Source organism: Sciurus vulgaris (genome assembly GCF_902686455.1).
Source record: "Sciurus vulgaris genome assembly, chromosome: 13".
NCBI lineage: Eukaryota > Metazoa > Chordata > Mammalia > Rodentia > Sciuridae > Sciurus > Sciurus vulgaris.
In genome coordinates this window covers 53,369,443-53,392,497 of record NC_136474.1, presented here as the reverse complement: position 1 = coordinate 53,392,497, position 23,055 = coordinate 53,369,443, and the positions used below count along the sequence as shown (strand labels likewise).

The following is a 23,055-nucleotide window of genomic DNA, read 5'->3' as shown; positions in this document are numbered from 1 at the left end:
TTTCAGTCACACTCTCCTTTTGACCCACCCCTAAAAATGTGCATCTGTAGCATTACTCCTGAGACTAAAATGTCAAGTTCTCATGCTCACCCCAGACATCTGCCACCTGAAACACGAGAAAATTGTGTCCATTTCAAGAATTTCTGAGCCTCTCTGCAAGCAACTCTGTGAAGTTGTATTAGAGAAGAATAATTTAAATCTTTTTTTCATATCATCAAAAATCATAAAAAATTAACCAAGCATAATCTGAAGTGCTGAAATAATTCATGTCCCTCAAAATAGTCAACTTTTTCACTTGTTAAGTTGATAGCCACTCAGGATCCTTTGCCAAAGGAACTAGGAAGCAGACACAGCAACCGTGAAGACTGTGCCGAGACAGAAGGTTAATTCATTGGAAGACCAAGTGATTATGAACAGCTACCTCACAGCACATGTACCTGGAGGGTGGCTCTGGACCAGTGTCAACGTGTCATCAAGACTTAGTTTTAATTTTAATCAAGAAATACTATATGCATTATTTATATTTTTACCTTGTTTTGAAAGCATTTAAGGAAGGAAGATGAAATTTTCAAAGATCCCCAAAGTACTATGTTTCTATCTTGCAACTTAAAATGAATATATATTTCTGATTTCAAGTCTAAGACAATAACATGTTTAAGGCTTTAACACACTTTTACTCTGCCTGATCTTGTCAAAGGATTTAGAAGAGAATCCTTTAGAAACATAAAAGTAGACTGTCAACTGTAGATTTTCCTTGTTGTTGTTGTTTTTTTTTTTTTTACAACAGCTGTCATCTAAGCCATAGTTCTCCTTTTAAAACTTACCAGAAAAAAATGATTATTAAAACCTGACAACAGCGAATTATTCTAACTTTCCCTTCCCATCCTAAATGATCAATTGGGTCTCTCAGTTGAAAATGCCTGAGATTTAAGAAAGAAACAAAAACTCTTAGTTGTGAGAAATTGAAACAGCATTATGAATAAACTACATATTTCCACTAAACCACATGACTTTAAGCACAGGAATGGGGATAGATCATGTTCATGTCTGCTCTATTTTAATTGCAAATCTGATTTCACAGGGTGGTGCTCAGGGTTCCAGGGGCTTGCTGGTTTGTTGCTTATTTTCCTCAACTTTCACCTCAATATAATTTCTTGTCCTGCTATGGTGCATTGTCTTTCTGGGTCCCTCACTAGGCCTATTGACCACAAGACTCTTTGAGACACACACACACACACACACATGAATATTTAAACATATATGTGTGTGTCTGTATGCACATGATCGTATATATATATGATCTTGTTACCATTAGTTCTACAGATGCTTTTTATTGTTGTTACAGGAGTAAAAACAAGAGTGAACATGCATTAAGTTCTTCTTGGCACACACTGTTCAAGCAACACCATGAAATAAGTTGTATTATTATCTACATCTCTTTGATTTGCACTCTGTGGCTTAGGGACATTAAATAGCTCACCCACGACTGCACAGCTAATGAGTGGCAGACACAGACCTTGAACTCAGTTCTGTGATGTCAAAGCCTGTACTTCGCCACAGCCAGGGTCAACCTAAGTGGCAAGCCAGATGGCCTGCTGCCTGGGATGCCAGTCTATAAAAAGCATGGGACGTTGCTAGAGTAAACCAATAGTGTGTTGTCAGGTCACTCAGATTTCCACACACAAATTTTCACATAGTTATACAATGACTGCCTGCTACCCAACCAGACCCCTCCTGCAAGTGAGGAGTTTGAAGAAAAGGCACTGGAAGTTGTCCAGTGCTGTGCCAGGTCATGGCCCCCAACCAGGTGTCACTCACCTGAGGTTCACAGTTCAGTCACAGTCAGCTAAAATTCTAAATCCCAAATAATGCCTGGCCCAGTGCTGGTCACTGGGAGTAAATGACTTCTCCTATTAAGTTGCAAGTTGTTTTCAAAGCTTCCCGAGAAGTTGTTTGCTGTGAATAACTGCAAATAATGAGGGCAAGTATGAGATTGCCGTTCTGAATGTTTAAAAAGATGCGAGCCTCTTATTTTGTCGTCTGAGTTCCTGCCAGCTCGACCTTGCCTTACTTCTCATCAGAAGGCAAAGAGACCTCCCAGCTTCCCTCCTGATTTCTCCATCTTGATTGCTTCCTGCTGCCTTCTTATGTTCCATGAGATACAGGATGGGCACTCCCCATTTTCTTTAGCCTTGTTCTGAAGGGAGCAGCTCAAAACTCCTCCTTCCCCCAAGACAGTGTTTTCCATCCTTTTCCACATCACAGCACACATAAAACGTGGAGGTGTTTGTGTGGCACACACAGTTAATGGACAAGGCTGTAAGACCAGGAGGATGACCAACTAGGAGACATGGGCCACCCCCTGCCCTGACGGGCAGGCCCAGGGACCAGGGGTCAATATCTTGGTGCACCTGCTGACTAGTCAGCCTACTGCCTGAGAGGCTCTACCACGAGGAGAACTAGGGTTTTCATTACTATAATCTGGGCCCAGCTTCAATTTTCTCACTGAGTACAAATGCATCAAGAAAAATAAAAGAACATGTTATAAGTATTGCACACTACACAGGAAAAAGAAATTTGAAGTCCAAAATAATCATATGTGCCTCTGGATGGAGAAAAAATAAAGTCCCTCCTCCCCCTCCCTGCTTATACTTGCATGAGTTCATCACTGTCCTTTGCTGAGGGACCAGTCAACAACTTGCCCAGCCCATTGTCTGGAACAGGTGCAGCAGACCAAGGCAGAGGCAACTTGTCCTTATCTGGGAACCAGTCCAGCAGCCAGATGGGTGGTGGAGAAAGAATGTACATTTTATGTAACCAATACCTTGTTAAGGTTGTTAACTGAATCTTACAAGAAAAGAGCTGCCTCTGAATATATCCATAAATTACTGCATCATTTCCTCAGTGGCTAAGTTAAATATGAGCAACAGAATAAAGTAAATGGTATGAATTTAGATTAAGTCTGATCTTGATAGAGCTTTATAACTTCAGTAAATGTCTAAACTGTATTAACTACATCAGAGTCTCTGTTCTGCTTCTATTTCTTAGGTTAAATGAAGTTTATGGTTTCTCTCTAAATTTGTATAAAGCATTCTTTTAAAAAGCATCTTGGAGTTTGCTGCTCTGAGTACAAAGATTTAAATTGCACAATTGCTGTCTCTTCTTGGGAGGGGCATGGTAAGTAGAAGAGATAATGCTTATGATGAAGTGTCTCTGTTTATTGAGCACTTACTACTTGCCTGGCATTGTTAAGTATAATACATGCATATCTCAATGTGTCCTCATGAAAACCTCAAGAGTGCTGATCATCCTCATTTTGGAGGAAGAAATCAAGATTTAGAGATGCTATAAAATTACCTGAAGTTACATAACTAACAAAGAGACTTAGTCCTGGAACTCAAGTTTGTGTTCTTAATCATGCCCTTATAAGATATCCTCTAAATTGAAACAGACATTTACATTTGGGAAAAAAAATCACATAAAGAGTTATTTCACTTTTTTAATGCTTTTCAAAAATAGAACCTTGAGTCTGCGCTGCCCAACACCCTCAGATTTTGTGAAGTTTTTCCATTTGAACAGATGGGGGAGCTTGTAGGCAGCTAATCTTTTTATTCTCTGTATTTTTAAAAAATAGACCCAAAGGCTCAGTAATAAGCACAGTATTAGCTTTTGTGACTGGTCCTGGTGAGGACTTACCAGGAAAGAGTTCCAGACGTTTGGAGATGCTGCCTGGCTTAGTTACAAGTGTACATCTGGAAGAGAAGATGTGGAGACCTGAGTCTGTGGCATCCCAGGAAGTGGCCAAAGAGTGGGTCTTTCTAGCAATGCTTTTGTCAAATGAAATTTTATCCACTACTTAAGGGGAACCAGGCGCAGTGGCGCTCACCTGTAATCCCAGTGACTTAAGAGGCTGAGGCAGAAGGATCGAAAGTTCAAGGCCAGCCTCAGCAACCTAGTGAGGTCCTGTCTCAAATTTTTAAAAAGGGGCTAGGGATGTAGCTCAGTGGTAGAGTGCCCCTGTATTTAATTCCCGGTGCCAAAAAAAAGGAAAAAAAAATGGTAAAGACATCTTGAGACAGTGTGGAGTGTGTTCAGAGGCAGAGTAGTTTGGTTTGAATCTGACCCTCTGAAGTCAGGGGGTTTTGTTTGTTTCATTCACTCTTTATCCCTACGAAGGCTTCTGTTCATAACATGCCCTCAGTATTGGCTGAATGAATGAATGGGCAAATTAATAACTTACTGAAGTCTCAATTTTCTTATCTAAGTAGTTTTTCTCAAAAACATCAGCTTTAGAGTTTCAAACAAACAGCCACCAAATGGTTTTCCTCTGGCTCCATCCCATCTCCAGAATGGTTTCTGAAAGTCTTCAGAGTTTGATCTCTCTGACTCATGGGGCTGGTACCACCTGCCACCTGCCACCTCCCAGTTTTCTCCACTTTAACACTGGTACCTGTAGAGATATTTCCTGCAGTGGCTTGGATTTCGACACCCAGGTTCAATGCCAGCCACCCTACACCATGTTGCTTCCTGAGCTCAGTCAGTGCCCCGCGGTCAAAGCCACCATCTATCTGTAAAAGTCCCAGAGGAACTAGAGACCACACTCAGGGGAGGTAAATTTAGAGGGATTATTTACTAAGGGATTATTTCTAAAATGTGGAGTAGGAGTGGAAGAAGCCAACCACAGGAGGTAACCTCAGATTAGTAACAGAATCCTCCGCTCCCCCCAGGCTGGAGGAGGCAAGAGAGTCCAGGAGCTGGAGTGTGAAGTTTCCCCTGACACCTGCAGGCCAACTCTGTTCCCCTTTGTTCTTCCTGTTCTCTGCCTCGTTCATATGGCAACCATTACCCTGGAGTTGTCCATTTGTCTCCCTGCTAGACTCAGAGGAGGGACAGAGTAAATCATCTCCTCTCGGTATTCTGGGCATCCTGCCCAAGACCAACCAAAGTAGACTCCCAAACATCTCGAATGGTCGAACAAATGCCTTTCCAAACGTGCAGAGAAGAAAAGGTATATTCAAGGCCTCGGCCATGCCTTCTGAACCAGCCCAGAAATGTGTTCTCTTTAAATAGATGCAATACATTTTCCTACCAAGTTTAGGTTTAAAAAAAAAAAAAAACTATATGTGCCTAAATTAGAAGTGAATATTGCTTCTTATCTATCTAAGCTTACATGGAGCAAATTTTTAAAGTATATCTCCTCTGACTTCTTTATTGATATTTAATTATATGTACTTTTTAAATACAATAGTTACACATTCTTGTATACATACAATTTGTTCTGAAAATGCAAAGTCAGAATTGTTCTGTAGCATTGCATAAAGATTCAACTTAGTGTTTTGTTTTGTTTTGTTTTGTTTTGTGGTACCAGGGGCATTTACCACTGAGCCACTGAGTCACATCCCCAGCCCTTTGTGCGTGTATATGGATAGATAGATGATAGATAGATAGATAGATAGATAGATAGATAGATAGATAGATAGATAGATAGATAGATTTTTTAAAATTATGACAGTGCCTTACTGAGTTGCTGAGGCTGGCTTCTGAATTTGCCATCCTCCTGCCTCAGTTTCCCAAGCTGCTGGGACCAGTCACACGTGCCACCACACCCAGCCTCAACTTAGTTATTTTAAAAAACTTGCCTGGATTATGCCTTATTGAGCATGACATGCAAGGTCGAAACCAGAAAAGACATGATAGAGGTTCAGAAGTAAGAAGCAGGGTTTACCACTTCCCAGCTGTGTGGTCTTGGGCATGTGAACTTCTGTAAGCCTTGGTCCTTACCCTCCGAAGTAGCCGTATCTCACAATAATGTTGGTGGGCTGAGTGAGTGACACATTCCATGTGCCTGACATACTACTGATATATTATAAGTGCTCGCTAAGTGCCAGCCACTGCTATCATTGTCCTTTAACTGTGTGGCCATGATAAATAAGTAAAGGTGAATGAGCAATGAGGAAAAATATTCATAAAATATGTGATAATCAAAAAATTAATATTACTCAGAGAATGACAAATATTATATTAGAAAAGACAGCCAAGGAAATGAATAGAAGAAGAAATACCAAGGCCCTATAAGAATGTAATATTGTTCAACCTCTATAGTAAAAAAAAAATTTTTAAGTCAAAATAATAAGCTTGCATAAGTGGCATGTTTTCTTTTAAAATGGCAGTTTTTAAAATTTCAGAGTTGAAAGAAATGTTGGGAAATAGGTATTTAGTAAGACATTTAATATTAGTTTTAGGCATTTGATAAAACTCTTGAATCCATCAATTCTACTTCTAGAAATCTAAGGACAGGTCCTGGATGTGCTCAACATTGTATTCACATGAAGCTCCAACAGTATTCTGTATGATAGGGTCCCCACACACAAATAAACTAAATAACTTAAGTGTCTGTAGAAGACTAAAGAAGTTCGGGTATATTTTTCAAACATCAAGAAGTCATTCAAAGTAATATAGAGTGAGGGGCTGGGGTTGTGGTTCAGTGGTAGAACACTTGCCTAGCATGTGTGAGACACTGGATTCGATTCTTAGCACCACATACAAATAAGTAAAAAGAGGTTCATCGAGGATTTTTTTTTTTTTATTTTAAAGTAATATAGAGTGAGAGTATTTAATGCGAGGATTATTTAAGTAATCAAAAATAATTTTAACCAAGTGATAGATGATACTACTTTTGAAAAATAAAAATAAAATATCTCAAAGGGTATGCCACAAATGTTAACCCGCTGTCTTAGCCCGCTTTGTGTTGCTATCACAAAATGCATGAGGCCGAGTACTTTATAAAGACATCTGTTTGGTTGACAATTCTGATGTCTAGAGGGTCCACAGAGTATAGCACCAGCATCCCAGCACTATGACTGACAAACGGAAAGGGAATCTGTCGTATGAAGAAGGGGCCAAGCACATAGAGCAGCCTTCCATTATTACAAACTTGTCCTCTGAAGTGACTCACTCCATGAGACTGGCATTAATTTCCTCTGAGTATGGGGCCCTCTGACCTATATACAATCACTAGGCCCCACCTCTTAAACATCTCACCACAACCTCTTCCTGCCACATTATGGACCATGCATCTAGCACAAGAAACTTTGGGGGACACACTCAAACCACATCCAAATCATAGCTCAGGCCTCACATGCTGGTGTTAGGATCCTAAGTAGTTATTTACTTCTTTCATCTATATTTTCCAAATTTGTCACAACAAACAAACACTGATTTAGTAATAACAACCAAGACAATAAAGGGTTTGTTTGTTTAACAGTCATGCAAAAGGTATATTTACATGGTAATTTCAATTTATTTGAAATTCAATCTTCTTTATTACATATGTCACACAACTCATTGTAGAAAACAAGAATGTGCAGAGAAACAAAAAGAGAAAAATTACCCATGAATATCCACCACTCAGAGATTCATAATGTTGTCCATGAAAGATACATTTTTTAATAAAAAAAAAAATAGGTTCATGGCAAACATACTGTTGTGTCACTCATTTTTGCAATAAATGTATCCATACTGTCATTTTCTGACTGGCTATAGGAAAGTCGCCCTGGACGGCTTTGACTTCAATAGCTAGTCCTCTCCTGGGAGCCTCTCAGGTTTGCTCTCATGTGCAGACTGGCTTCACGTGCACCCCAGAGACTTCCTTAAAATAAATCCTAGAAGGGGGATTCATGCTTCACTTTTGACTCTTTCCAAGACCTCTTAGTTAGAAAAAAAGAAACTGAATAGGGCAATTAAAATTTGAGTAGGCAATTAAAAACAAATGGCCATAAACCCAGATCGGACCCCTCACTGGCAGAAATGCCTTCAAATGTCTGATGAAAACTGGAGAAAAGCTATGTTCATGTAACTGAAGACCCACCGTTTCGGAGACACTGGTTACCAGCATCAGCTCTCTGCCTGACTTAGGCCACTGGCTCCATGGCATAGCTTGGTCCTCACCCGGAACTGCTCCTCTTCAGACCTCTGAGATCCCCAGGGCTGGCTGTCTCTTGCTACTCTGTAGGCACTTCTCACCCACCTAACTGATCTTGGACCTCTTAGGCATCTCCCCATTTCTGCCTTTTCTCTGTCCTTGTCCCTTTCCTTCTCAGTCTGGCCTGGGCCTTCACCAACCATCATCACATTCCGCTTCAGGACCACCCAGCCCCTTGCATTCTGCTATTTTCACATCACCTGCCTAGAAAAATGGAGAAACCACACCCCATGCTGACGGGTGTCTCTCTACCCAGTAACCAAACAGACCTATTCCCATTAATGATCACTCCTCCCTTCAGCTGCCCTCTTGAAAGCCTCTCTTTTCATTTTCAGCACCTGCCTTGCTCTGGATGGTTAGAGGAATTCCCAGCCTCGGACATGCTTTCTCTCAGCCTGCTTTCAAAGCACACCCTCTACCCTCTTGACCTCTAGTATCAAAGGACGATGTGTCTCTTACCTCACTCAGAGCCAAACCAAGCCTTAGATATATTGTCCATCCACCCACCCACCCGGGACCTGTTTCTGGAAGTTTCCATAACTGTCTTTCCAGTATGTTCTTACTGGTCTTCTCCTTGCCCTCCATCCAGAACTATTTCTAAGTTCTCTGGTTCCGCCAATATTTCTACCTTAACACAATCTCTTGTCTCTTTTTTTCATTCAAATTGCTCATATGTGAAAGCTTTCCTTTCCCGTCTCCATTTGTCTCACCTTCAAAATCACTGATATTTGGCTTCAGATCCTGCTATTGTGCTGAAACTTGTAACTAAACTCCTCACTGGTCAAAAAGAGGACGTTCCCCCCCCCCCCAATTCTTATCTCTTCCACACTTAGCTCTTCAATTGCTTTGTTTTCCCCCACAACTGTGTGTTGTGAAAATTTTCAAACCTACAGAAAAGCTGAAAGAACAGCACAATGAGCACCTACAGGACCATCCCCAAGGTTGCTGCCTCGTGTACTGCTGGTCCCCACCTGGTATGAGGTCAAGGGCACATTCTACATTAAGTTGTCGACATGCTAAGGCCTCACTCCACAATCCGTCGCACCTATCTCTGGAGAATGAGGGCGTTCTCCTGTGTCGCAACAGCTCCATCTTCACAGCTAAGGAGGTACCACTCTTCTGTAATGACCTCTAATATCAAGTTCATGTACAAATGTCTCAGTCATCCCAGAAGTTCTTTTACAACTCCCTCCTTCCTGAAGCAAAGACTTATGCGTATTCAAACATCGAGTTTGAAGTTAGTTTCTTTATTTTCTGGCCATCTAGAAGAGTCTCTGGTTTTCCTTTGCCCTCTGCCATGACACTGACTTGTTCAAGGGTCCAGGTGGGGTGTCTTTGAGGAAGTCCTTCTCTCTTCCTCATCGCATAGCTTAAATGAACCAACGTCCAGGTCTGGAAATTAGGTTGGGTATTTGGGGCACTGAAATCTCACAGGTCAGATCTTACTTCTTAGTGTGTGTTGTCAGTTGCTTGGTTTCAATGATGCCACCTTTGATCGACTTGTTGAAAGTGTTCCCAAGAGATCTCTGTAATTTTACACTTTTTTTTTTTGGGGGGGGGGGTGGTACTGGGGATCGAACTCAGGGCCTTGTGCTTGCAAGGCAAGCACTCTACCAGCTGAGTTATCTCCCCAGCCCGAGATCTCTGTAATTTTAAAAGTACACTTTCATCAATTGAAGGACATCTAGGTTGGTTCCACAGTCTGGCTATTGTGAATTGAGCAGTTATGAACATTGATGTGGCTGTATCTCTGTAGTATGCTGATTTTAAGTCCTTTCGGTATAAACTGAGGAGTGGGATAGCTGGGTCAAATGGGGGTTCCATTCCAATTTTTTTGAGGAATCTCCATATTGCTTTCCAGAGTGGCTGCATCAATTTGCAGTCCCACCAGCAATGTATGAGTGTGCCTTTCCCCCACATTCTCACCAATATTTATTGTTGCTTATATTCTTGATAATTGCCATTCTGACTAGAGTGAGATGAAATCTTAGTTTTGATTTGCATTTCTCTAATTGCAAGGGATGATGAACATTTTTTCATGTGTTTGTTGACTGATTGTATTTCTTCTTCTGTGAAGTGTCTATTCAGTGCTTTAACCTATTTATTGACTGGGTTCTTTGCTTTCTTGGTGTTAAGTTTGTTAAGTTCTTTATATATCCTGGAGATTAGTGCTCTATCTGAGGTTTGTGTGGTAAAGATTTTCCCCCATTCTGTAGACTCTCTCTTCATGTTAATTGTTATTTCCTTTGCTGAAAAGAAACTTTTTAGTTTGAATCCATCCCATTTATTGATTCTTAATTTTACTTCTTGCACTATGAGGGTCTTGTTAGACTGTGGAGTCAACAGAGATGCCCTTCAATTGATGAATGGATAAAGAAACTGTGGTATATATATATACAATGGAATATTACTCAGTCATAAAGAAGAATAAAATTATGGCATTTGCTGATAAATGGATGAAGTTGGAGAATATCATGCTAAGTGAAATAGACCAAGCCCAAAAAACCAAAGGCTGAATGTTTTCTCTGATAAGTGGATGATGACACATAATGAGGAGGGGTGGCGGCAGAGAGGAGTGGCAGGAAGAGAAGAATGAAGGAACTTTGGATGGTGTAGAGGAAAATGGGGGAAGGAAAGATAGTAGACTGAGACAGACAGTATTACCCTATGTATATGTATGATTACATGAATGATGTGAATCTGCATTGTGTACAACTATAGAAATAAAAAGTTGTACTCCATTTGTGTACAAGGAATCAAGATCAGTCTGTAAAAATAAAATGTAAATAAAAATATATTGTAGTGGTATATCATCAGGATAACATTAGAATCCAAGGACAAATCCAAAGGCAATTATATCAGATGTTGATAAAACCTTCTGCTAAGGGGCTGTGCTTTCACTATCACCATTGTCAAAGCAGCTCATTCTTGACTTCCTTGATAACCAGGCACCACGCCCTTGTTTAATCTGTTACACTTTCTGGCTGTTCTTTCTCCTTGTCTTTCTGAGCTCCTCTTCCTCTGCTCACACCCAAGTTCTAGTTCTTCTCACTTTATTCTCCTTGAGTAATATCACTCCCTATCAATCAACCCCAGTACTGCAATTAACTGCTACACCTACATCTGAAACCCAGACAGGTCCCTGGAGCTTCAGACTCATGTATCCATCTGCCTGCTCAATATTTCCATCCTTAAATGTCCTGTAGGTACTTAAGCCATGTAAAAAATAGAACTCATTATCTCACCCTCCTTGGAAGGTAAGGCACCACCTTCCCAGTACACATCAAATGTCCAGCCTGCTAACTGACCTCATTTCTCCCTTTCACTTAGCCATCAAGAGGCCAGTTTTACCTACTGTGCTTTTCTAAAGTGGGTCCCCCCTCTATAGCCTAATACCACGTGACCCCTCTCAGAACCTCCTCACCTCTCCTCAAGAGCACTACCGTACTGGGTGCAGTGGTGTACGCCTCTAATCCCAGAGGCAAGGCAGGAGGATGGTGAGACCAGAGCTAGCCTCAGCAACTCAGTGAGATCCTGTCTCAAAATTTAAAAAATAGAAAGAACTGGGGATGTGGCTCAGAGGTCAAGCACCCCTGAGTTCAATCCCTAGTATAGAAAAAAAATAAAATAAAGCACTACAGTGGTCTTCTGGTTTATTCTCTGCCTCCACCTTAGTCCTGAAAATCATCTCAAGACAACCACTACAATGAGATTTTTATTGATTTTTAAGTTCTACCTTGCTTGGAGTGAAGAATGTTGAATTTGCTTTTTATAATCACTACTGAATATCTAATCAATAAACTGATCTAGATTTTAAACAGGCTCTGATATGTGTGTGAAAGAAACTTTAGATAGCAATTTAAAAGGGAAAGTAATATTGACACACTGCTTTCTCAGACCCTTCCTAGATCTGTATTATTACAGCGGAAGCATAAGGTGTATTGTCCAAGAATCAGCATCATCTATTGTGACTAGTTATTTTTGTATAGAAAATATCTCTTAACCAGGGAAAAAGAAAACTCTCTGTAAGTAGTGAATTTAATCAAAGTTAAAGGAGAAAGGATTTTCCAGTTGTAGAAGATTGTGATTGGTGGTTCAAACTACCAAAACTTTATTGACCCTAACTTGGTTAAGAGAAAAAGATGGATAGAGCAAGCCCTGAGAGAAGATAAGTGGCCATCTTAAATTCTTATTTATACCAATTGGGTGTGTTTAAGTGTCAGAATTACAGTGAGATAAACACTCACTGTAGCACTCTTGCAGAATTAGCACTGTTGGCCTGCACCTGTTCTTTTGAAGGAAAAAAAATCAGAAATTTTTTAAATGGAAAATCATATCACAATTTATGTATAAAATGGTTTAAGTCTTCATAGGCTTATGTTAATTTTTCAAGTCATGCTTTCAAAGTATAATAATTACCAAATATTTCAATATATGACAATAACCAAACATGACCAGAGGAACACATTTTCCAAATAAAAGAAAGGAAAAAAAGAAAAATTATTCTATCATCATTGTGAAATCAACACATATACTACTAAATAAAATTTAAAAATAGCAAACTAAAAGAAACAAAAACTATGCTTTACAAAAAGTTAATAATCAGTTTTTATTCCAATGAATAGTAAATTATTTCCCCTAATTAATTTTAATGATGCAAATGAATAAGGATCTTATTAAAGAATTCTCTATGATAGAACCATAGACCACAATCATAGATCACGTTATCATTTCTGCCTTTGGGCACTTAGAAAATAGGTAAAAAGTTCATAGATTGTCCCCAAAGAATTGGTTTTATGGCACCCCTCACCCCACAAAAGCCCTTCTTGCTCAACCTCAAAGGGAATTAGAACAAGAATTATGCTTAGGACTTTTGAAATGAAGAAGCAAACAAATGGAAAAATCCCCACATGCCAAAAAATTATGAAATTAACAAAATCTTGGATTCATCCTCCACTGTTAGAATTGCATAGGAAAATCTCTAATAGGTTAACACTGAAAATATGGTGCCACATTGGAGCCATGTAAAAGCCACCATTTATGTTTGGTCTCTGTTACTTGAACCACAGGCTCATGATGTGCAGTAGGTTTATCCACTGATCAATAGTGGAACCCCTGACAAAGGTACAGCCTCAGATTTTTCTCTCTTCAGAAGCTTGGGTCACACTATACAAACAACCTATCTGGAGGGGCATTTATGCCATGCCTCTCAGGTGGGGAAAACTGAGAGACCAACCAACAATCACAGCATGAACAATCCTTCCAGCGAGTTCCATCCTGCAGCTGGTAACTGTTGATGTATGAACAAGATTTAAAAACAACCATGTTTCTTGTCTGTAGTCCCTAGTACTCTAAAGTTGGCCTAAGAGAAAAACCAGCTGTCTCATCAGGGTGTTTTGTTTTAATATTTTTCTGGGGAAAAAAATGTTATTTGAATTTGCAGGGGAAAAAAAGTGGGGCATCTTATCTCAAAATTCAGTTTGAATTTTTCAGAAAGCTTAAATTTCTCACAGTTCTAAAGGTAAAGAGGAAGAAAAAATTTACTCTTAAAAAGAATATGGATCCTGCTATAAGAGATCATGAGATCCAGTGTGAATCATTGATTGGTTGTGTGATTCACAGTTTCCCTGACTATACTGACTGAGTGCTCACTAGTGACATTAGAAGTCAAGAACACCTGGGATCTGAAAACTTAATAAGAAATGAATAAAGCTCAGGGTTTGTTAAGTCTCGTGAATGTAAAGAAAAGCAAGTGAATTTGATGATCATAGGCGCCATCAACATTTGCCTTAAGTACGAAAGGTCAAACAGAAACCTGTATACACCTTTCTTCTCAAGACATGTTTTGCTTGAGAATCAGAAGTGGTTCCCCAGAGAGGCCCAGGTCACCCAGGTGCTCAGCTGGAATGAAGTTCCAGTTGTCCTTCTCTCAGCTGGTTTCCCCCACGGGAGTGAGAACAGCAGCCTTCTTTCTCCCATCCACTAGGCAAATTGGGGAATGGAGACCATGGACAGAATTTGGATTAATGTGCATATATACTTGAATTTCAAAGTAGGATTCTATGCACGTTGTTTTTATTTGGTGATGCTAAAGTTCTTGACTATTTGTTAATCATTTAAATTTCACTTTTTTTCATTTTTAAATTTTTCTTCTTTTTTTAACATTAAAATTCATATTATATTTATTCTTTTCCATAGTCCCTGGTCAAACAAGAATAGCATACTTTGTTCTCATTCTTTTTTTTTTTTTTTTTTTTTTTTTTTTGGTACCAGGGATGGAACCCAGGGTGCTTAACCACTGAGCCACATCTCCAGCCCTTTTTATTTTGAAACAGAGTTTTGCTAAGTTGCTTAGGGCTAGGCTATATTGCTGAGGCTAGCTTTGAACTTGTGATCCTCCTGCCTCAGCTTCCTAAACCTCTGGAATTACAGGTATGTGCCCGGCTCTCATTTTTCTTAACCACTTTAGAAAACAGCTTCCATCTGGCTTCTAGATAATCTGGGTTTATTAGCCTGATCTTGTGTAGCCTGAGATATGAGGGCGAGTACTAGGCTGGCTCATTATTGATGCTAGGTACTGTGCTAAGTCCTTTACATATGTAAATTTTTGAACCATCAAAAACAATTCTGTACCAGGCAAGGTGGCACATGCCTATAATCCCAGCAGTTTGGGAGACTGAGACAGGAGGATGAAGAGTTCGAAACCAGCCTCAGCAATGTTGAGGTGCTAAGCAACTCAGTGAGACCCTGTCTCTAAATAAAATACAAAATAAGGTTGGGGATGTGCCTCAGAGGTCGAGTGCCCCTGAGTTCAATCTCTGGTACCCCCCCCCAAAAAAAAAATTCTGAAAGTATATTTATGAACCTTATTTTACAAACGAGGAAGCTCAGAGTGGTTACTTGCCCAGGACCACTTCCACTGGGTAAGGAAACTGGGATTCAAATCAAACATTCTGATTGCTTGAACCCCACACTTGATCATTAGTGAAATCTTTGTTCTATCCTCAACTCTGACTTGGTTAGTGTCCTTAGATAAGTTCTGTCAACTTCAGTTTATAAATAAGGAGATGGGCCTAATTTTCTTCTGCCAAAACTGGCAGTTGCCTTATAACCCCACAACTAGTGAGAACTTAGGCTCTCAAACTAAACTTCAAATATGATAATTCCTGATGGCAAATCCTTAGAAGAGCTTAGAGAAGGATTCTCTTCCCATTCACTGTGGAGAGTGTAAACTTTGCAATCTATTACCCAGTCATCAGATTATTCAAATAGCCATAAAATGCAGCTGTTTCCCAATTTTCTGATCTTGATATTCGGTTAGGCAGGTTTTGTTTGTTTGTTTGTTGTTTTTTTGTTTTTGTCTGTGTCACAGAAAGTCTGATAAAAACTATTTAAAGAACGAAATGTTTATTTTGTGTCACAGAGACTTCAGTCCATTGTCAGCTGACTCCATTATTTCTGGACCTGGGGTAAAACAGTGGTTCATGGGGGAAGGGTGTGGTGAGGCCAAGGTGCACACGCCGTGTTCCTGGAAAGCAGAGAGACAGATAAAAGAAAGGCCCAGGGACAAGATAAGAACTCACACCCTTCAATAGATTTCATCTCCAATAGTTTCCTCCACCTCCCAATAGCTCAGTCAGCTATGAATCCACCAGCGAATGACTCCACTGATGTGATCAGAGCCCTCACGATCAAGCCACTTACCAGAAGGCCCGCCTCTGGGCATGGCTGCCTTGGAGACCAAGCCTTCAACAGGAGCCATAGGGGAACGTTCCTGATCCAAACCAACAGAATACTTATTTCCTTCTTTACATGCAACTAGAGAACCTTTCTATAGTCTCCATCATCTCTCTGCTGAAAATTACAGGGTATTTACCTCAGACCTGCTCCTGAGTTCCACTTCTGCCAGGTTTGCTCTACACACACCAGATCACATCCGTCTACACGTTTCCATCTTGTTAGCGTAATCCTCATCCTCAAACCCTCACCTTGGATTAATCTTTGTAAAATATCATTTTGGTCATTCACTGGCTCCAAAGTCTTCAAGGACCCCCTCACCAGACAGATGCTAGTATAAGGGTCCCTGAGTATAAGGGTCCTCCATGACAGTGGTCCCTCTGACACCTCACTGTCTCTTATGATTCTCTACCCAGAACTCTTCTCTGTCCCTTACGCAGGCTTTGTGCTTTTTCTTGTGCCTACCTATCCCGAGGCGTCAAATGCTGTTCTCCTCATCTGCTTCTGTTAATATCCTGCCCAGCTCAAATGCTGTCTCCTCCATGAAGCCCCCTCAGATTGTCCCCCCCAAACATGACCCTGCTTCTCTCTTTTTTTTTTTTTATGCTAAATCTTTGGAAATTATCAATCCTTCTCATTCTTTCTAGAGTCAAAGAATTTAAGCAGTTACAAGCAAATTTAGTATTTACAATCCCATCATTATGAAGTAAAACAGAAATGTGAATAAATCTGCCAAATAACATATATGGAGTGATAGTGGCCAAGTCAAGATTAGGAAAGTCTAAAAGTGACCCCATCACTAGTTTTACTCTGTCAGGATTCAAATATCTTTTGTGCCTGATTAATTATGCAATTTACTATAAATATCTGAAAGACCCAAGATTTGACATTTTTATCTGTGTGAGAGACTCATTTCATTTTCTCTATTTCTGTACTTTCGGAGCACCTAGAATATTAATGTGTCCAGAATAGATGCTCATTAAAATATCATTGTAGGATCTAATTAATGAGTCTTGCTGGAGATGAAGCATCTCCAGTTTGAGAGGCAATCTAGAAAGTCTTTGGCTTGAAAACTAAGGCAGGTGAGAGCTTATACCTTTCTTTATTTAATTATTTTTAAATTGATTGAAGTAACATTTAACATCATGAAAGTTTGAAAATTGAACTGAATGCCCCAAATATGTTGTCAGACAAAGAAAACTTCAGCCAGCTCATGCACCTATTTCTTGGACTGAATTATTCCTGTGATTCTAGATTTTAAACTCGAACTCTAGTTTTAACTGTTATTGAATGATTACAGGTAGCAGAGTATGAAATAAATAATTAGCAACTTAATTTTCCAGCTTATAACTATAAAATATACCTGGGTACTTTGCTGCCTCTCTTTCACACACGAGTGTGTCTACACTCATACATGCATGCATCCACCACACAACACATGTGTGCACACTATCAAATTGCACCACAACTGTGTTTGAAAAACAAATAACTGCAGCAGCATGAAATGGAAATTCTCTGAAGGTGGTAAGCGTTACATCACTCATGACTCTGACAATGATAATTGGTTTTACTTTTGTCGTTATTATTGAAAGTCCAGATTCACCGTAAACAGTGAATACAGATTTAGAAGTATAAGAGATCCAGATAGCAGCTCAGCATAACACCTAAGGATCCCTGAGTCTACATCGCTCTCAGTAGGAGATAAAAAGCAATCGATGGCTCTCTCTGGGACGAAAGTGGCAAGATGACATGTCTACACTCTATCTATCAGTTCGTGGTCTTCTTCGCCATCTGTCACAGGAACAGACTGACTTCAACCAACAGTTTACATCAAACTCATTTTCTAGACAAAGAAACAAGGCTCGACAGAGAAGGAAGCGTCAGCTGGGCCAGACAGCATCCTGAGCGCCCGTGATTCACTGCGCCCCTGGGTGCCTGCACCTCTCATCCTTTTTCTTCTGTGTTTCAGGGCATTGTTCCTTCGGTTTGCACTGAGTTGATTGGAGGTAGGCACCATAGGTTTGATTGATACGGCAATTTGCATCTCAAGGCATCGCTCGATAAATACAGTGCATTGAAAGGCTACTCTCTCACAAGCCAATTTCCCCCTCTGGGCTGACTTTAGAAGCTCATTGATGTCACTTCCTTCCTCAGTCAGCAAGTGAATTTTCTTTAATTCTCAAGACCAGCTGTCCATGCTGTCAACAGAAAGTTATTAAAATTCCTTTAAAGTGAATAAAAATAGCCTAAAAGCAAATGTACTTGGAAACAGGAAAGAATCAGTATGCAAAGTCCACAAACCTCTGAGCAAAATAATGTTGATCCAACCAGAGATTTCAAACACTGTATATTCAAGATGCAAAAGAAAGAAAAAAAATAATTAAAAGATGCTAAGCCACATACCCCTTAATCTTTTACTAGCAGAGGCTTTATACAGTTAAAATTTATCCCCCTAAACTCCATTTCTCTCTTTCAAATATGATTTGAATAAATTGGGGGATGATTTAGGTTTTCCTGAAGTGGAATTCCCTCCTTTTTTCTTGCATGGGCCAAAGAACATTTACATCTCCACCAGGCTGAGAGGATCCCTAAGCAAGAAAAATACACGATCATTAGTGCCATTCAAAACCACTAGGGCTACAAAATAATATGATATATTTTAATTTATTATAATTTAATAGCTCAAAGAAAAGATCATTTTCTCTTAGTCACAGAAATGGACTGACTCCCAAGTCCTCCTGATCCTCAACCAATGGCCTGACCACAATCACTAAAAGACTCTCCTATTAACTTCTTTATTTCCTTTTACTTGTTTTTTTTAATTTATTCTTTTTAGTTATACCTGACAGCAGAGTATATTCTGACATATTATATATACATGGACATAACTCTCTATTCTTGTAGTCGTGCATGATGTGGAGCTAGTTCCGCTGATGTGGAATTCACACGTCAACACAGGCAAGTTATGTCCGGTCCATTCCCCTGTCTTTCCTGTTCCCATTCCCACTCCCTTCCCTTCATTCCCCTTTGTGCCCCATCAACTTCTGAATCAGCTCAAGCCTCATCCCTCAGTCTCCCGGCAACTCTGCTCTCACTTTGCTGTCTGAATTGTACACGACCTGATAACCAAGTCCCACCAAGCATGTACATGTCCCCTGCCACGCCTTATCACCTGTGGTCACCCACCGCTTCCTCATTGGAGCAGGTACCCTATCTAAATGCTGGACTCCCGCTGGTTTTTTGCCAAGGAAACTCGGACCTGGAGTGTCCCCAGAGAGGCCAGGTTTATACTTCAGTTTCCTACATTGCTTGGGCTGTGTGGGTCAGCCTGGAACCACCCAGAACTTTCCACTTACACACAGTACACAATGAAATTCAAAAGAAGCTTCTATATCTGCTGTAGCTGTGCCACAAAACCTTATTTTTGTAAATTACAGTTAGTGAAAGAAAAAAGAGGAAATTTACCTAAAACAAGCTAAAAGGACAATTTATGGCATTTTTGATCTTCAATAAAAATAAAACTTATGATCTTCTGAATTATCTAGAATTAACTCTCCATCTTTAACTTCTGTTGCCAGAATTGGGAAGGCTTGCTGTGTTCATAATATCAAATGAATAATACTAAAGATGTTTTGAAAAGTAGAAAAAAAAAAAAGAAACTTTTTGATCCCCGTTGCTAGGATACTTAAAAATTCTTGGAAAATAAATTAGGAACTAATACAAAAGGCACTGTCATCACAAAACAAAGTATTCAGGATGGCCCAAGATTCAGCAGGAGTCGACTTCAGGCCCCATCATGGGCCATCTAATTTTTTTTTAACCCGTGAACCTTTCCTTTTATGAGGGAATAAAGTCAGGAGTAGCTGCCTTCAACGCACTGGAGGCTTGTACAGGCTGCACCCACTGAACACACTGCCAATTACTCTGTAAATATGCATTGACTACCTGGGAGAGGCCAGCACTGGGCTGAATCCTGGGGACACAACAATAAACAAAGCGAACACAGTCCCTGACCTCCAGGAACTGATGTTATAGGAGACTAGCAAACAAACAAATAAAATAATTGCGAATATGGTAAGTGGTCTGGAGGAAGCAACGGGCTGAGATCAAGAATCACAAGAAGAGCTGGTGTGACCAGGGAAGACCACCAAGGACTGAATATCAAACTGAGACAGAAAATGCGAAGAGCCAGCCCTGTAAGTTGGAGAGCAAACACCATGTGCAAAGAACCAGAGGTCATAAAGGACTAGAAATGAACATAAAACCAAAGTGGTTGGAGGCCAGAAGAGAAGGAAGAGACAGACCCAGGGTGAGATTGGAGAGGTGGGCAAGGAGCAGAGGATGAGATGTAGGAGAGGTTTGGAGAAAGCAGGGAGACCCGGGCAGGCTAAAGTCAGAGTCCAGGGAGAGACACCAATGGGCTCAGCAAGATAGCGGCTGTGGACAGAATGACCTGAGTGGTAGAAACAAGCTGACCCTTCCTAACCTGGTCCCTGCACCTGTTCATCAGTGAAGGCTGCAGCTCTGTGCCCCTGTGCAATATAAAGACAAAGTTCCGCTTCACGAAATCATCAAATCTGCTCTCTTTCAGATTGCCGTATTTGTCCTCTACCCCAGATGCTCAGACTTCTTTTAAAAATATCCTTTGATGGGGATGAGAGGATGTGAGACTCCAACATTCCACATTACAGAATATAAAATTACTCTACCTACATAGATAAATAATAAGCTTATTTGCTCCCCAGAAAGAGAGGAATGGATTCATGACCTCAATTCCTTTCCCTTCCTCCATTTCAAGACTTGACATGTAGCATTCTCAAAAGTTTGAGCATCCCTACAGAAAGGGTCTTGCTAAATGTAGGTCATAGTACAGAAGTAGACAATGTCCTGGAAGAGGAAGAAATAGAGCCCTTTGGGAGTAAGATCAAAGCCACTTGGCAACAATTGTCTTGTTCCCAGTTGAGTCCTCAGAGTTTAGTATCCACATAAGACACACAGTAGCTGCTTGTGTTAGTTTGCTTTTTCATCACTAACCAAAATACCTCACATGAACAACTTGGAGGAGGAGAGATTTATTTTGGCTCATGGTTTCAGAGGATTCAGTCTGCGGTGGACTGCCTCCAAGGCAGAAACATCATGGTGGAAAGGCGTAGCAGAGGAAAGCTGCTCAGTTCATGGCAGCCAGGAAGCAGAGAGAAAGACAGGAAGGGGTCTGGGGAAGAGAGTCCCAAAGCCATAACCCCAGTGAACGACTTCCTCCTGCCTATAGTTCTCACTAACTCTCAGTAATCCACTCAAAGTATTAATCCATCAAGTGTATTAATCCAGTGATGATGTCAGAGCCCTCATGATCTGGTTTTTTCACCTCTGAACATTCCTGCATAGCTTAATGCATGAGTCTAATCCAGAGCCAAGCCATAGCACTACTTAAATGATATTTGTTCATAAATGAATAAATAACACATGATATTGTTATTTCTGGTCCTTATCCCCTGTATCCTTTTGTTATCAACTACTCTGGAACCTTTCTTCAACATGCTTTCTTTGGTTTTCCTCTTGATCTTCCTTCCCATTTCTACCTCCCTAGTCTAAGCCCCAAGCTGCCATCTAGTTTATCATCCCACCAAGTCCTCCTGTTCATTCTGTAATTTCTCTTCCTACCTTGTTCCGTCTATTCACCAGTTGATTCGTGCCCCATCTCTGCTGAAGAGCCATGATGCTGCCAAATCATCTATTGCTTCAAACATAAGGAAACCGACTGCTTTTCGGGTCTGCCACACCACCGAGCAGCATGATCTCCCTCTGACCCTCCCGTCTAGACACACCAGTCATTTTCCTGGGTCTCTCCAATGCTCTCCATTCTCTGAAAGTCTCATTATTCTGATTCCTGTATCTAAACACCAAGTCCTACCTCTGAACTTATATTTAATTTCTCATCTTCACCTTATTTTAAACATTTGCTCAAACATACCTATCCAAAAGGTGAAGATATAAAAGCTCTTCTAAACTCTGTGAAGAAAAACAGCTAGCAACAAATCACTTGAAATCGCTGTCCTGTGTTGGCAGTGACACATTTCTGCATAAGTTGAAATGGAGTCTAACAGTGGTGAGCGGCAGCAAATGGCTGGAAATCTATGTCCCCAAGGCCAATCACATTAGTTGGCCCTTCCCTGTGTGCTCACAGCATGTCACTCATAACTCAGGAAGTGGTGTGATTTCCCTCTATTGATCTGTCTCCCAGGTGACCCTGACTTGAGTGAGGATGGGTACCTTGCTGTATTCACCTGAATAGCCAGAATTCAGGAAGTATGTGTCATAGTGAAGTCCACAGATCCTCCTGCCATTGTCTCTTATTGCATGGTGACATTTTTCTTAGGAGCAGATTTACAGCAGCACTTAGACTCTCAAATGGGCCTGTTACCCAAGAGAGGTTAAGAACCACTGTTTTAAACTGTTTAGGCAGCAAAAGAATCTCCCTTGGGGTTTCAGTCAGTTTGAGGTGATTCATCAAGCCACTTATGATGGGAGGGATTATGGGTCTCATTGCAGTTTGGAGAATTTAATGCACTTACCCTAAAATTATAAATCCAGAGAAAGAGGTCTCTTCAAATATTGGTGACAAGTAGATTTCGGGGCATTTCTATAACTTTCATTCCTGAAGTTCAAGAATGGACAACAGGGTCTCAACGCCTCCTTCCTCCTAAGAAGAGCCAACCATGTGGACAACCTTCCTCTGCAACTTGTTTAGCTCAGTTTTTGAAGACATGATGCAATTAACATTTAAAGAATTCTGTTTCCAGTAACCTGACACTCTAACAACCTTGCCAGGTGTTCTTATTTTGCTCCCCCTTCTCATCCTCATCAAAACAAACAGAAGATAGAAAACACTGGTTTTGTTCTACAAATGAACTGCTGCTACGTGTGAAGAGTCTCCACATTCATCATGCATTTGGATGCTGGGTGTTCCTTCACTGGTGCACCATCTAAATTTGAATGAATTTTATAAATTATTTGAGCCCTGGTCATTTAATCTGGAAAGGAAGAAAGAAAGAAAGAAAGAGAGAGGGGGGGGGGAGGGAGAGGGAGGGAGGGAGGGAGGGAGGGAGAAGGAAGGAAGGAAGGAAGGAAGGAAGGGAGGGAGAGAAAAAGAGAGAGAAGGATAGAGAGAGGGAGGGAGGGAAAGGAGTGGGGAGAGAGAGAACAGGATATATTAATCAGTTTTTCCATTGCTGGCAAGAATATCAGAGAAGGAAAAGTTTACTTGGGGGCTCATGGCTTCAGAGGTCTCAATCCATAGATGGCTAACTCCATTACTCTGGGCCTAAGGTGAGGCAGAA

General features: G+C 40.5%; 1 protein-coding gene across 7 annotated transcripts in view; it reads left to right on the top strand.

The window, feature by feature from the left end:
• CHST9 (carbohydrate sulfotransferase 9) overlaps positions 1 to 23,055 on the top strand; it is a 267,638-nt gene that overhangs the window by 205,226 nt on the left and 39,357 nt on the right. Inside the window, exon 1 of one of the 7 annotated variants that reach the window (XM_079108651.1) lies at positions 2,990 to 3,177. The exons of the other annotated variants lie outside the window; for them this stretch is intronic. The gene's annotated coding sequence lies outside the window, so the exon portion shown is untranslated. Of the gene's footprint in view, positions 1 to 2,989; positions 3,178 to 23,055 lie in introns of those variants that run through there. 7 annotated transcript variants of the gene reach the window in all.